This window comes from Scylla paramamosain, chromosome 12 (assembly GCF_035594125.1).
Source record: "Scylla paramamosain isolate STU-SP2022 chromosome 12, ASM3559412v1, whole genome shotgun sequence".
Lineage (NCBI taxonomy): Eukaryota > Metazoa > Arthropoda > Malacostraca > Decapoda > Portunidae > Scylla > Scylla paramamosain.
In genome coordinates this window covers 3,762,501-3,774,570 of record NC_087162.1, presented here as the reverse complement: position 1 = coordinate 3,774,570, position 12,070 = coordinate 3,762,501, and the positions used below count along the sequence as shown (strand labels likewise).

Sequence of the window (12,070 nt, the reverse complement as noted above, 5' to 3'; positions counted from 1 at the left end):
ATTCCTTTGTACTGTGTTGTATCATGGATTGCCACAGCAAGACTGCATGATGTGCCTCATGAGTGAGAAGGGTGGAAGGAAAAGCAGGAAACTACAATAGTTGAGAGCAGCAGCTGCTTTGTTACCCAGGTGTGTTGTGATGCAGCAGCAGTAGCAGCAGCAGTCTTCATCTTAACTGGTCTGTCTGGAAGAAACAGCACCACAGGAGGACAGTATGAAGGTAAGCTATGACACTCAGTATTAAATATTTAGCAGTTATTAAAATGTATAGTGTTATTTAAATACTCCTCAGTAGACTTGAGGGATTTTTTTTTTCCTTTTAAGTATTTTTTTTTTTTTTTTTTCTGAGTGTTGGTTATGATGGGATGCACATAGATGCCTTCAAATGATGAATGAAGTTAAGGAAATTTTTTCATGAGATCAGTTTTGATGTGAATTTTAAGTTATGGTATAGTAAATTGTCTAAGATAAATTCCAAATTACTTGCCATAATGTGCAGCCAGTAGCCACAGCCACTTCTCTTAAAATATCTCTCATGCTAACACCTAGCTTATAGGGGAAGTGGCTTTCCTTTCCTGTTAACACCACACCTTCAGTTTTACTTACATTCCTTATAAACATTTCATTCCTCATCCTTTCAATATGACCAGGCTATCTGATCATGTTCCTTGTCACCTTTCTTTTGCAGAAGTGTTCATACCACATTTTTTTTCTTTATTTTGTTTCCCTCTCTCACCACTCCAACTTTTCACTCCAGATGTCTCCCTTAGATATCTCATTTCCTCAGCATACACTCTTGACTTGTGCACAATTACATGGCCAAGCTTTTGGTCACCATGCCAGTGTTAGCAAGGGAATACTGTTTCTTAACTTCTTTTAACATCTATAGATAGATTTCTCTTTCTTACCTGAAGTTTTAGGTACTGTTAATGTTTTCTTATGGATATGGATGATGATCAAACTGTATCATGAATTTATGAGTGAAGGTAGATTGACATGTATGAAATTCCGTAAATTTGTATCCAATGCTCTTTCAAGACACTTCACAATATAATCCTGAACTGGATTTTGGACTGCTTTTTTTCTGTAGGTACTGGCATCTTCAGTTTTATTTTTTCTCCAGTTTTGTTGCAAGGTCCTTTTACATAAGAAAAAATAACATTTCTAATTGCTGAATTTGCAGCTATTTTTCTGTTAGTAGACTTGAGCCTGATTTCCCTAAATGATGTAATCTAATTTGTAGATCTTGCAAGAGCATGGTGGTGAAAATGAAGAGAAAGGATAAAATATAGGCTTTAGTGTGAAAAGGTGATTCACCACCATAATTAGATACAGGTTATCATCTCACACCTTATATGGTGAAAGGTATCAGAAGGTTTTGGCAAAGCTGTTACAGTCTTTGTCTATTTCTGATAATGAGGTATCAGTGATATGATATGCAGTACCAGTTTTTTCAATCAATGGATGCAACAAACTCTCTTTTGAGGATTGGATCCTACCACACAGAACAATGCAGGATGGTGGCACTGATTTTGCCAGTTTTAAGTACTCGTACATCTGCATATCAGGCCAGTGTTGTGCCAAATTGCTCCCATAAGATTGCTCCTGAGAAAATTTCAACTGGAATCAATATCTGTGTTGGCTTATAATGGTAAATTATTATCGGTGTGTTGTCTGTGGAATATATTTGGATAGAAATGGAGCAAAAAAACAAGAGTAATGAGTGATAACAGAGCACCAAAACTTACTCCATGTGTGAGTGTAAAAGTCCTACCCACCATGTTTTATGTTAACATATTTTAGTGGCTCCCAAGGTTTTCTAAGTTCATGTGCCCTTCTGGGAGCTTTTGAGAAATTCATGTGCTGTGTTTCATATTCATATATTATATTTTAAGTATTATCATCATCAGTATGGAGTTTTATTGACAAATTACTATTGCTTTGTTGTCTGTAGAATATGTTAGGATAGAAATTGAGCAAGTAAACATGAGTAATGAGTGAGTGAAGAGATCATAACATTTTGTACAGGTGTTAATAAAATGTAAAATCTGAGTATAAAACTCAGGGGTAGACCTTTAACACTTGTGCATGGAATAAGTTTTGGTGCTCTGTTATCAGTCACTACCCCATGTTTACTTCCTTCATTCCCACTCTAACATATTGCACAGACAACACAGCAATAGTAATTTGTCAATATAACTCCTTACAAAAGTTGGCAATGCATAAAATATATAAAATACCTGGAAGATGTTTTGATACTCTCATCTCATTGTAGTGCTCATGTGCAGTGCATCATCCAGGAGAAATTATGACTCGGGAACAAATTGGCACAACACCGGTAATCCCACACAGGGTGGTCCATACAAAGCATAACACACTCATATGCATGATTCACACTCTTACCTCTGTCAGCCCCTAATGGAAAGGGATAGTCTCATGAACCACCCTACTACACTCCAGTTTTAAGTACATCATTATTAAAATAGTTGTCTTCTTATAGGTACATAGTTGTGAAGAATCAATATGGTGGTTGCAACTCAGCTTGTAAAGGCTTACATGGACAAGAATTCCACCACCAAGACTTCCTCTGAGATACAGGGAGTATTTTTTCAGTATCATCTATCAAAATATGTAGGTATGTCAGCTAAAATGAAAGTGCTTTACAAAGAAAAGTTATGATGTGTTAAAAGACATCCTTCATTTTCTTCTGATTATGTGGCCAGAACAGCAACTGATGTACATGCTTGATGGCACAAATTACATTTGCAATTTTCAGAGTGCAGTTGCATGTATTTTTTTTGACAAATTTTTAGTTTTTGTGCTTTATTGTAGATCATAGAACAAGAGCTCAAACTAAGGATATTAACATGAAACAGACATCATGGATGAATGAGTGGAATGTGACAAGCAAAGAAGGAATGTTCTGTGAACGGTAAGAAGAGAAATGTGAGAGTTAGAGGTTTATACATGTGGGTGAATGTTGAGGAGAATGTTAGTGTGGAGGTGTCAAGGCCGTCTAGAAGAGACCATGCTTGAGCTTGAAGGAAATTTATCAAAAATTTTACACAGAGCTGTTGATTTGATCTCTTCCAAACAATCAATTTTGATTCTGATATATAAACATTCTATGCATCTGCCATGAAGAGAAATGGGACAAAATATACATAATGAATGAAAGTATAATTTAAGTGCAATAAAAACATATACATAACAAGGTGCAATGCTTGACCTGACACCCAGGTGAAAGTGGTGAGAGGTGAGAAATCATGACAAGTTTTGACAAAGTTTCGGGACCTACACGATATGGCAGCCTTGACATTCCTACCTGTAGACATCATTAAAGCTGGTCTGTTATTCCTGTTGAGTGTAAGCCTGCCTGAATTTCTGTGATTATAGCTGGGGTTTGTAGTCTCGCTGGTTAAACCACAGAGTAGCCCAGAGGTAGTCCAGATAATTGGCTTGAGGGAGGCAAGCTACAAGACCAAGGAACTTAGTTAGTGAGTTGGGACAGTTTAGCAAAATAAACTTTGTGAAAGTGGTGTGCGTGTGGGTGTGTGTGTGTGTCTTAGGAAGTAGTGGTTTGCCACCCATTTTTCATAAATGCTTGAAAAAATCTCAGGATTTGCTTACTTTGCATGTCTGGGTGTCAGAAATGGGACAAATTTGTGATGTTCTTTGCCTCAAACTATTTTTACTTGTCACTACAACGGTTTCTTCATTTAATACACATTTAATACATTCTTGTTTTATACGTTTTTCATTCCAACATCTTGGTATCAGATGCAGTCAGATTTTGTTCATCTAAAGCTTGCCTTCTCAACTTCCCACCATTATATACATCTTTATTGTCTCTCTGGGATGGAATATATAAGTGTTGCATCTCTTGCATGGTATGTTCAGAATCAGTGTTACATCTCTTGCTTGGTATGTTCAGTCATTATTTTCATGATTATTACACTTTTGAACTTGCTAACTGCATGCTTTTTCCACCTCTTATAGCTTCCTTGAACAAGACCGCTCCTCTCCCCCCACCCACCCCAGTTTAACCCACTTGACAGTAATGTCACCTACACTCTTTTATCCCTTCCACTGGTGAAACCAGAACTAGACAGTACTGTTTCCAAAACTAGTACCATTTTCACAAGTTGGCAAAAGCCAAGTAATAGGGGCCACACTAAACCAACAAAGCTATAAAAAAACTCAGCCAACTACTCATGGTTGCTCATGGAACTGGCTAGTTCCGGGTACATACACCTATTTTTTTTTACCTAAAAGAGTCTCCGGAGAAAGATATACCAAAAATTGATGTAAAACTTTTATTAAAAAAAAAAAAAAAAAAACACAAGGGAAAGAGTCTCTCGAACTCTTACGAACAAATTTCTTATTAATCAGCAACAAGCTGATCCACAAGTCTTACAAGTCTTGTTCAGAATGCAGGTCAGGAAGGCCTACAGGTGAAGGTTCTGTTACATGGTCCAAGTGCAGTGGCCGCAGTAATACAATTGCTTTGGTAGCAAGTCATCTTCATTCACACCTTTCTTCAATCCTCCTTTTTCCTGTATGGAATAAAGACTTCTTGTCTTCAGTTCTCCTTTTTTCCTGTATGGAATAAAGACTTGTAATTTGAATCTTTGAAATAATAATTTGAATCTTTGAAATAACAATTTATTGAATTTATTTCTTGGTAAGTGAACTTGTTAAATCTTAAATTCAATAAATGTAAATCTAAACATCAAACAATTTACCAGATGAATCACTCAGCATCATTCAAAACAGGATTAAAAAACATCCTGAACTGTTGTACAATTTATCTATCATTAAATTCTGATTTAATGAAAGTTTAGTAAAGTAGGATATTAATTTTTTTTTTCAAATGTAAAAAAAAAATTAAGAAAAAATACATCACCTATCCAATCAACCATGAAAAATTAGTAAAAAATAAAAATTGTAAAAAAAATTCTGAAAACTTTGCTACAGCTCATCAACAAGATTTTGCTGTACATCACTACATGTAAGCAAGCAATAGACACCTGCTGAAATAACTACTCCCAGTGAGGTCTAAATCAATAGATTAGAGGGTGCTGTGAACTTATTAAACCCAACTGTGACCTCACTGAACATTTCACTTTGTGCCTCACAACACAAGGAGGCAGTCACAGCCAGCCACAGCCAGCCCTCGAAAGACAACTCTTCCTCCACACAAAACTACATGCACCTAATTACGCACACCCTTCACTCAAATCAACAGGCAAACTGTCCGCTTGTGCTCATGGGCACAGCTCGAACGTCTGGACATGGCTTAAGCCTCATCTTTTCCTCACTGAAACACAGGTGTTTGAGGCAACTGACCATAGCTTGTTTTCTCTTCCCTCCTACCTTCTCTATCCTCATTTTCAATCCAAAGCTGGTTGTGTCAGTCTGTGCAATGACTTAACCTGCTTTCGTGTCCCTCTCTTGAATCTTCTGAGTTTCTCACCATCTGGCTATGACTACAGTGTCGCTCAAACTAAATTTATTTGTGCTGTCTACCTCTAACCTAACTCCTCTGACTATAAATTCTTTAATTACTTGCAAAGTGAGGCACATTTTGACTCTCTTCCCTTTTGTGGAGATCTCCATTCTTAGAGACTTCAATGTTCACCACCAGCTTCGGCTTTCCTCTCCCTTCACTGACCATCCTGGTGAACTAACCTTTAACTTTGCTATCCTCCATGATCTAGAGCAGCTGGTGCAACACCCTACTCATATTCCTAACTGTCCTGGAGATATGCCCAACATTCTTGACCTTTTCCTAACCTCTAATCCTTCTGATTATGCTGTGGTGGTGCTCTGATCACAATCTTGTATCTGTATCTCGTCCCATTGCACCAATCCCTCCTCAGGATCCCCCAAAGTGGAGGTGCCTCTGGCATTTTGCCTCTTCTGATTGGGGGCATCTGAGGAGGTATTATGCTAATTTTCCTTGGAATAACTACTACTACCAAGTCAGAGACCCATCTCTGTGATGAGTGCATAACAGAGGTGATAGTGTCTGGCATGGAGGCATACATTCTCTCTCTCTCTCTCTCTCTCTCTCTCTCTCTCTCTCTCTCTCTCTCTCTCTCCCTCTCTCTCTCTCTCTCTCTTCCTCTCTCTCTCTCTCTCTCTCTCTCTCTCTCTCTCTCTCTCTCTCTCTCTCTCTCTCTCTCTCTCTCTCTCTCTCTTCTCCTCTCTCTCTCTCTCTCCCTTCTCTCTCCCCCTCTCTCTCTCTCCTCTCTCTCTCTCTCTCACTCTCCTCTCTCCTCCTCTCTCTCTCTCTCTCTCTCTCTCTCTCTCTCTCTCCTCTCTCTCTCTCTCTCCTCTCTCTCTCCTCTCTCTCTCTCTCTCTCTCTCTCTCTCTCTCTCTCTCTCTCTCTCTCCTCTCTCTCTCTCTCTCTCTCTCTCTCTCTCTCTCTCTCTCCTCTCTCCTCTCCAAACCTTTGTTTAACATAGCCTGTTCTTGTGCTATACATGATAGAGAGGTGGCCCACAAAAGGTACTTGAGCCTTCTATCACCTAAATATTTCTGCCTGGAATCATGCCGAGTCTATTCCCCAACTAGCCAAACTCTCCATTAATACAGTGTCAAAATCTTTCAAGACCTAACTCCCCTCATGACCTCTGGCAACTAGCCAAAAACATCTCCAATAACTTTGCTTCTTCATCTTTCCCTCCTTTATTTCAATCTATTTCTGTGGGATCTGTGGGATCTGTAGGACCTGGCATTAAGTGGGCCTTTTTTCTTTTTACACAATTTTTTGCATTAAAAAAGTAAATTAAGACATTGCCTGAAAATTAGAGTGAAATAAAGCCGGGAAAGTGGTGCTATGAGGAAAACTTTCAAGTTGTTTGTACAAACTAAAACCAGTATAACTCAAAGAACAAAGCTAGCAAGTAAGGTTAGGAGAAATATATAAAGTAGAAGGCAAAAAAACATTTAAATGAGTGATTAAGAAATGCTGACAGCCTTAGATTAAATTAATATTAGTTGGATAAAATATTTTGAAGGCTATTACCTGCAATAATATTAAAACTTTATCATATATGATAATCAAACTGGATAGTACACTAAAAATTAGAAAATAAAAAATTGAAAATACCTGGAGTATACTTGTCATTAAAGTATTAAAAAGGCAGAGCTGTGATGTGGCAAAAAGGACGGCTATGGACACTAACAGAAAATATCAAGTAAAAAATAGAATGATAGTAAGAAAAAGCTTTGGTCATATGCAGCATTTTGTGCAACATTTCAGTACTAGGACAATTCAAAGGAGGCAGCTGCCCTGACAATTTCCAGCTGTAAAATTAAACAAGAAGAAAGCTGTGAACACCACATGCAAAAAGGTAGTACTACCCAACTTCCATGACATACACATCATCTTTTAGTTCCTGTATATGCTCCATTTCATCTTTCTCTTTTCCTACTGTTTCTACATTTCTCTTTCTCCTTTTACACATGACCATACCACAGCAGTCTTCTTTCATGTATTGTACATCACACCACTGGAAAGAAAATGCTTTATCAGAACTGTGGGATATATAAATATTCAGTAGCAATCTTAAGAGCACATATGAAAGGGGCTGGTGTGTGTGTGTGTGTGTGTGTGTGTGTGTGTGTGTGTGTGTGTGTATCCATGAAAGAGGGTGAGGTGTGCGTGTATGCATGTATACATGCAAAGTGTTGACACTGGCAAGTGAATGTTATACAGTGTAACAAGCCGATATCCACAATAATGTAAAAAGATTCTTCCATACAGATATCCAATTCATTAAAATAAAATATACAAACTAAATTAAATTTTTTTATTTGTTAACTCCCTAGTGTAGGTGAGGAGAGAAGAGAATGTTAAGGATTTAATCAGGAGATCAAAGGAAATTGGACAAGATAACTATTTTTAATGATTAAGCTTTTGGGGAAAACTGAATTTGTTACCAGTGTTACTTAAGTGTGCACCCAGAGAGAAGTCTGTAATGAAATATCCATCCAAAGTATAAAAAAAAAAAAAAATAGGAAATTGTGAATATAGGACCACATAGCAGCTAGGGGTATATTACCAGAGACTCGTATGACAGCCTCCAACAGGAATGCACAAATTCCAAAGCTCATTTAGCAAACAAATGGCAAGTGGTATCATTGTACAGGAGGGACTAAGGACAGCAATGAACGAGGCAAGTATATCAAGGATAGAAGAACTGAACTGGTGAAAATGTAATCCAATTTGCTGGGTGGAAATACGACCTTGGAAGGAGAAAATGACATGCATACATCAGTTTAATAGGGAAGGTATGAGAATATACCAGTGACAGTCCAGCAAAATAATGTGATGGGTAAGTGCTGGAAGAGAATAGAGCGCAAACGTCAAAAACGTGTAAAAAGGGAGTGTGCATTGTAAAGATGAGCAAGTGAATTTGTACAACTCGGATGAGCTTTGGAAGTAATAACTGTCTTTTCCAATGGTGTGGTGACTACTGAAATCTCCCTAGGAGGATTGGAGGATACCAATGAAAGGTACCAATGGGTTCAAGCTTGAAAATTTAGGTTCAAGGAGGTAGGGAGGAATTGGTTCTCAAATTGGTTCTCAAATAAAGTTGGGAGATGAATGGAATGGACTAAAAATTCAGATTGGTAGTGCCGAGTCATTTGGGTGTTTTTAAAAAAGTTAGAAAAATTCATTGATGAGGCTGTTAAGTGGAAATGAGCAGGCATGTTTCATACAGGGACTGCAATGAGTAGGCCTAATGGCTTCTTGCAGCTCCCTATTTTCTCATGTTCTTATCTTCATTTAGGGTGGAAGTGTATTGAGAATCCACCATGGCTCAGTGGTGAAGACTAGAAAAAAGTACACAGGAGGTGAAGACTAGCAAAAGTACACGAGAGTGCTGTAATTGGTTTGCAAGGAGTGGGTGTGTGTATTAAGAATCAACTAGAAGCAAAGAAAAATTAGGGCGAAAACAAAGTTTGAACTTGCACAATGGAAGGCAAACCTCTTGTTCCATTATTGCTATAGACTAAAAAAAACAAATGAGGAAATATATCAGAGACTGTGTAGGGGTTAAGCGTCAGAGTTTTATGACGATAGCCATCCAAGAATATAAAATAACAGGAGAGGAAGGTCAGGGTTTCAATACTAGAAGAGTTGCAGTAAGAGCGTGAGGGTCTTGGTGTATAAAGGTAAGAGATGTGCTAATGGAGGGACTGTCCTACGTGAAGCTATCATAGTACGTGGTGGTGGTGGTGGTAGTAGTAGTAGTTGTTGTTGTTGTAGTAGTAGTAGTTGTTGTTGTTGTAGTAGTAGTAGTAGTAGTAAAAAAAAAAATTGATCAGGGAACGAACTGCTGGAGAGGAAAGAAGGGAGACAGGTGGGTGAAGCTGCTTGAACATTAAAGGTGGAAGGCAACAAAGCCGAGATGAGGAAGATAGTGGTGAGCTTGTGCAGTGACACAGAGGAATTAAGGTACGAGAAGTGCGAGAGGCAGCAGGGAGGGGAGAGGAACCTCGTGATATGTTAAATTGTCAATCGTGGAAAATGTTTGGAAAATGTTTTGGGAAGTGAAGTTATGCGAGCTGGATCAGATACAATAGTAGCAGAGGGGGTGAGGGAGACTGGGGCATTTCCTGGTGGTAGGTACGAAGGAGAGAGAGAAAGGTTTTTTAAAAGGCTCAATAAAAACTATAGATGTGGCACAGAAGGGTAGAAGAGGAGATAGGAAGAGGATGGCGAAGTTCTCAGGGTGCTGAGCCTGTATCAAAGGGAAAAGGAGAGAGAAAAAGAGAAGACAGTGACCAAAGAGTTCCTGGTATAGTCGTGGAGAAAGCGGGCATGTTAGGGGAGTATAGCTTTGCTCCCCGTGTTGTGCTCTTTGCTCTCCTTCTGCAGTAGTAAAAGGACCAGAACGGAACACTGAAGGGAAGGAGGACCTAAGAAGCGATATAAAGCGAATAAGGCCACAAGAAGTGTTGCCCAAAGTAGAAAAAGATGAAAAGTGGAGAGGAATGTGACATACAAAACGGGCGGTGAAAAATCAGCCAAGAAATCCAACTTAAAAAGCGCACCACAACACAATATCTGAAGTGCAGAAATGGTTTTAGAAAAAAAAAATGATTACATTACAAAATCTGGTTACATTCAGTCCTGCAGAAGAATACTTACACTAAGAATTAAAGTGTGACGTCAGTTATATAGTCAGAAAATCACTTCTAAACAATAATGTTAACCTAAAATACCGAACTGCTTTTCACAATGCACAACAAGACGCGTGTGTTACTGTTCTTGTTCGTTCGTTGCCGTGATCTCATCTTCATACGAACGCCCTTAGAGAGAGAGAGAGAGAGAGAGAGAGAGAGAGAGAGAGAGAGAGAGATCCTTGGGAGGAAAAAAAAAAAAACTTTCAAAACCATCAAGCGTCCGTTTCAACTACAATGGATGTTCTCAAAGTCTCCATTATTCTACAGCTAGTTCAACAAGAATCTCGCATTAATTTGAGGAACCTACGATAATTTCTAACCATCTGTTGCCCTGATAGTCCCGGTGAGGTCTCAAGGCGTATAAGAATGAACCCTAATTCTTCACAAACCCTAATTCTCCACTGCTAAACGCAAAAGACCCGATAATTGCGTTAAAACAATGAAAAGAATTACCCGTTAACAACTAAGAGTTCCCACGTTAATGAGCGTTCCGAACAGATCCGAACCTCTCACTGACGAGGTCACCGTCATGGACTGGCTGATCATTGCAGTCACTTGTACACAGCTAATCAGCTCAAATACACCATACGTGATACAAAATTCCTGCATGCAGTCAGTAACTCGTATCCCAGAAGTCCCAATAAAGTCTTCACACAGGAACTGGCTAGAAAACCCACAAAGTCCAATACAACGGGAGTAAACATCTGTATTACTTATTCTACTATTAATGAAACAGACAATGCCAGATCTGCTACAAGTTTAACAAGAAGACTATCTGCGCCTAACATGGTAATATTTGGTCTCTTCCCCTCAACATTACCCTCACCAAGCCTAAATACACCCTGCAAAGACATGCCAAACCTTGCAAATATGTCTTCATTAGGCTGTTAAAAACTTTTGCAACATCCACATTACAATAGCAATCATACACACAACGGCTGTATGCTTGTTTGTTTGATAATAAAGCAAGGAGAGATAAAAACTAAAGGTATGGAGAGTAAAACAGACTGCGTGAAAAAAGTAGACAAGATAACTTACCGCACGTTCCTACGCGGGCCCAATACTACGAGAATACTGGTGAAGTAACGGGCAAGCATGGCACCCACACTCCTCCACGCCCAGCTCGCTACTGAGGCCTTGGAGGGGCCGGGTCGCATGTAAGGAAATTAATCTTCCTCAAATACCGAGTCGGGATTGCTTCAAAACCCTTTACATTTGTGTTCATTCGAGTTCGCGGTTTTAATTTTATTGCTGCGTTCAGTTTTTGAACAGAAAATGAAGAAAATTATATTAGTTACCATGATTCGCTCTTAAGAGTTGTATGTTTAGCTACTGTAGTGTAGTATTCATTCAACTTTCAACAAGTGTTCGCGCGATTCAGGCCGCGGATCACAATGAGAGAGAGAGAGAGAGAGAGAGAGAGAGTCCAGTACAAGATCAATGTTAATTATATATCTGTGATCCACCGTGTTTCAAAGCTGGATAAGGAATAAGGAAGAATGTGACCAATGAAAAAGGAATGACGTATAGGAATCCACAACTCTCTCCCTCTCTGTCTGCCTCGCCCTCACTGGCACGCTGGAGTATAAGCAAGACAATGGGCGGAGTAGCGAGGAGAAAGAAAGCACGAGTGGTTCCCAGAGCTCATCTTTATTCCCCTTGAGCTCTGTTTACCTCTCTTGAGCCACTCACTCATTGACTTCACGTGTGCTTCCTCCAGACTGACCCTCCTCCCCTTAACACGGCTCATGAAATCTATCATCCGTCTCCAAGGTGTCAAATAGGAAATAAGTCCAGTGAGGTTGACTAGTTTTATTCTGAAGACGTGTTGATATTTAATTCGTCGTAAGGCACGTTGGTACAAAA

General features: G+C 39.1%; 1 long non-coding RNA gene across 3 annotated transcripts; it reads right to left on the bottom strand.

Moving 5' to 3' along the window:
* Positions 1-4,301: 4,301 nt before the first annotated feature.
* On the bottom strand, positions 4,302-11,385 carry LOC135105541 (uncharacterized). 3 transcript variants are annotated; one of them, XR_010270891.1, is made up of 3 exons: positions 11,243-11,385; positions 7,391-7,521; positions 4,302-4,556 (listed from the first exon to the last, which is right to left on the bottom strand). It is a non-coding gene; the product is annotated as an uncharacterized LOC135105541 (long non-coding RNA). The 3 variants fall into 3 exon arrangements; XR_010270889.1 differs by having other exon boundaries at positions 4,459-4,599; XR_010270890.1 differs by lacking the exon at positions 4,302-4,556 and adding an exon at positions 4,585-4,599 and having other exon boundaries at positions 7,373-7,521.
* Positions 11,386-12,070: the final 685 nt, after the last annotated feature.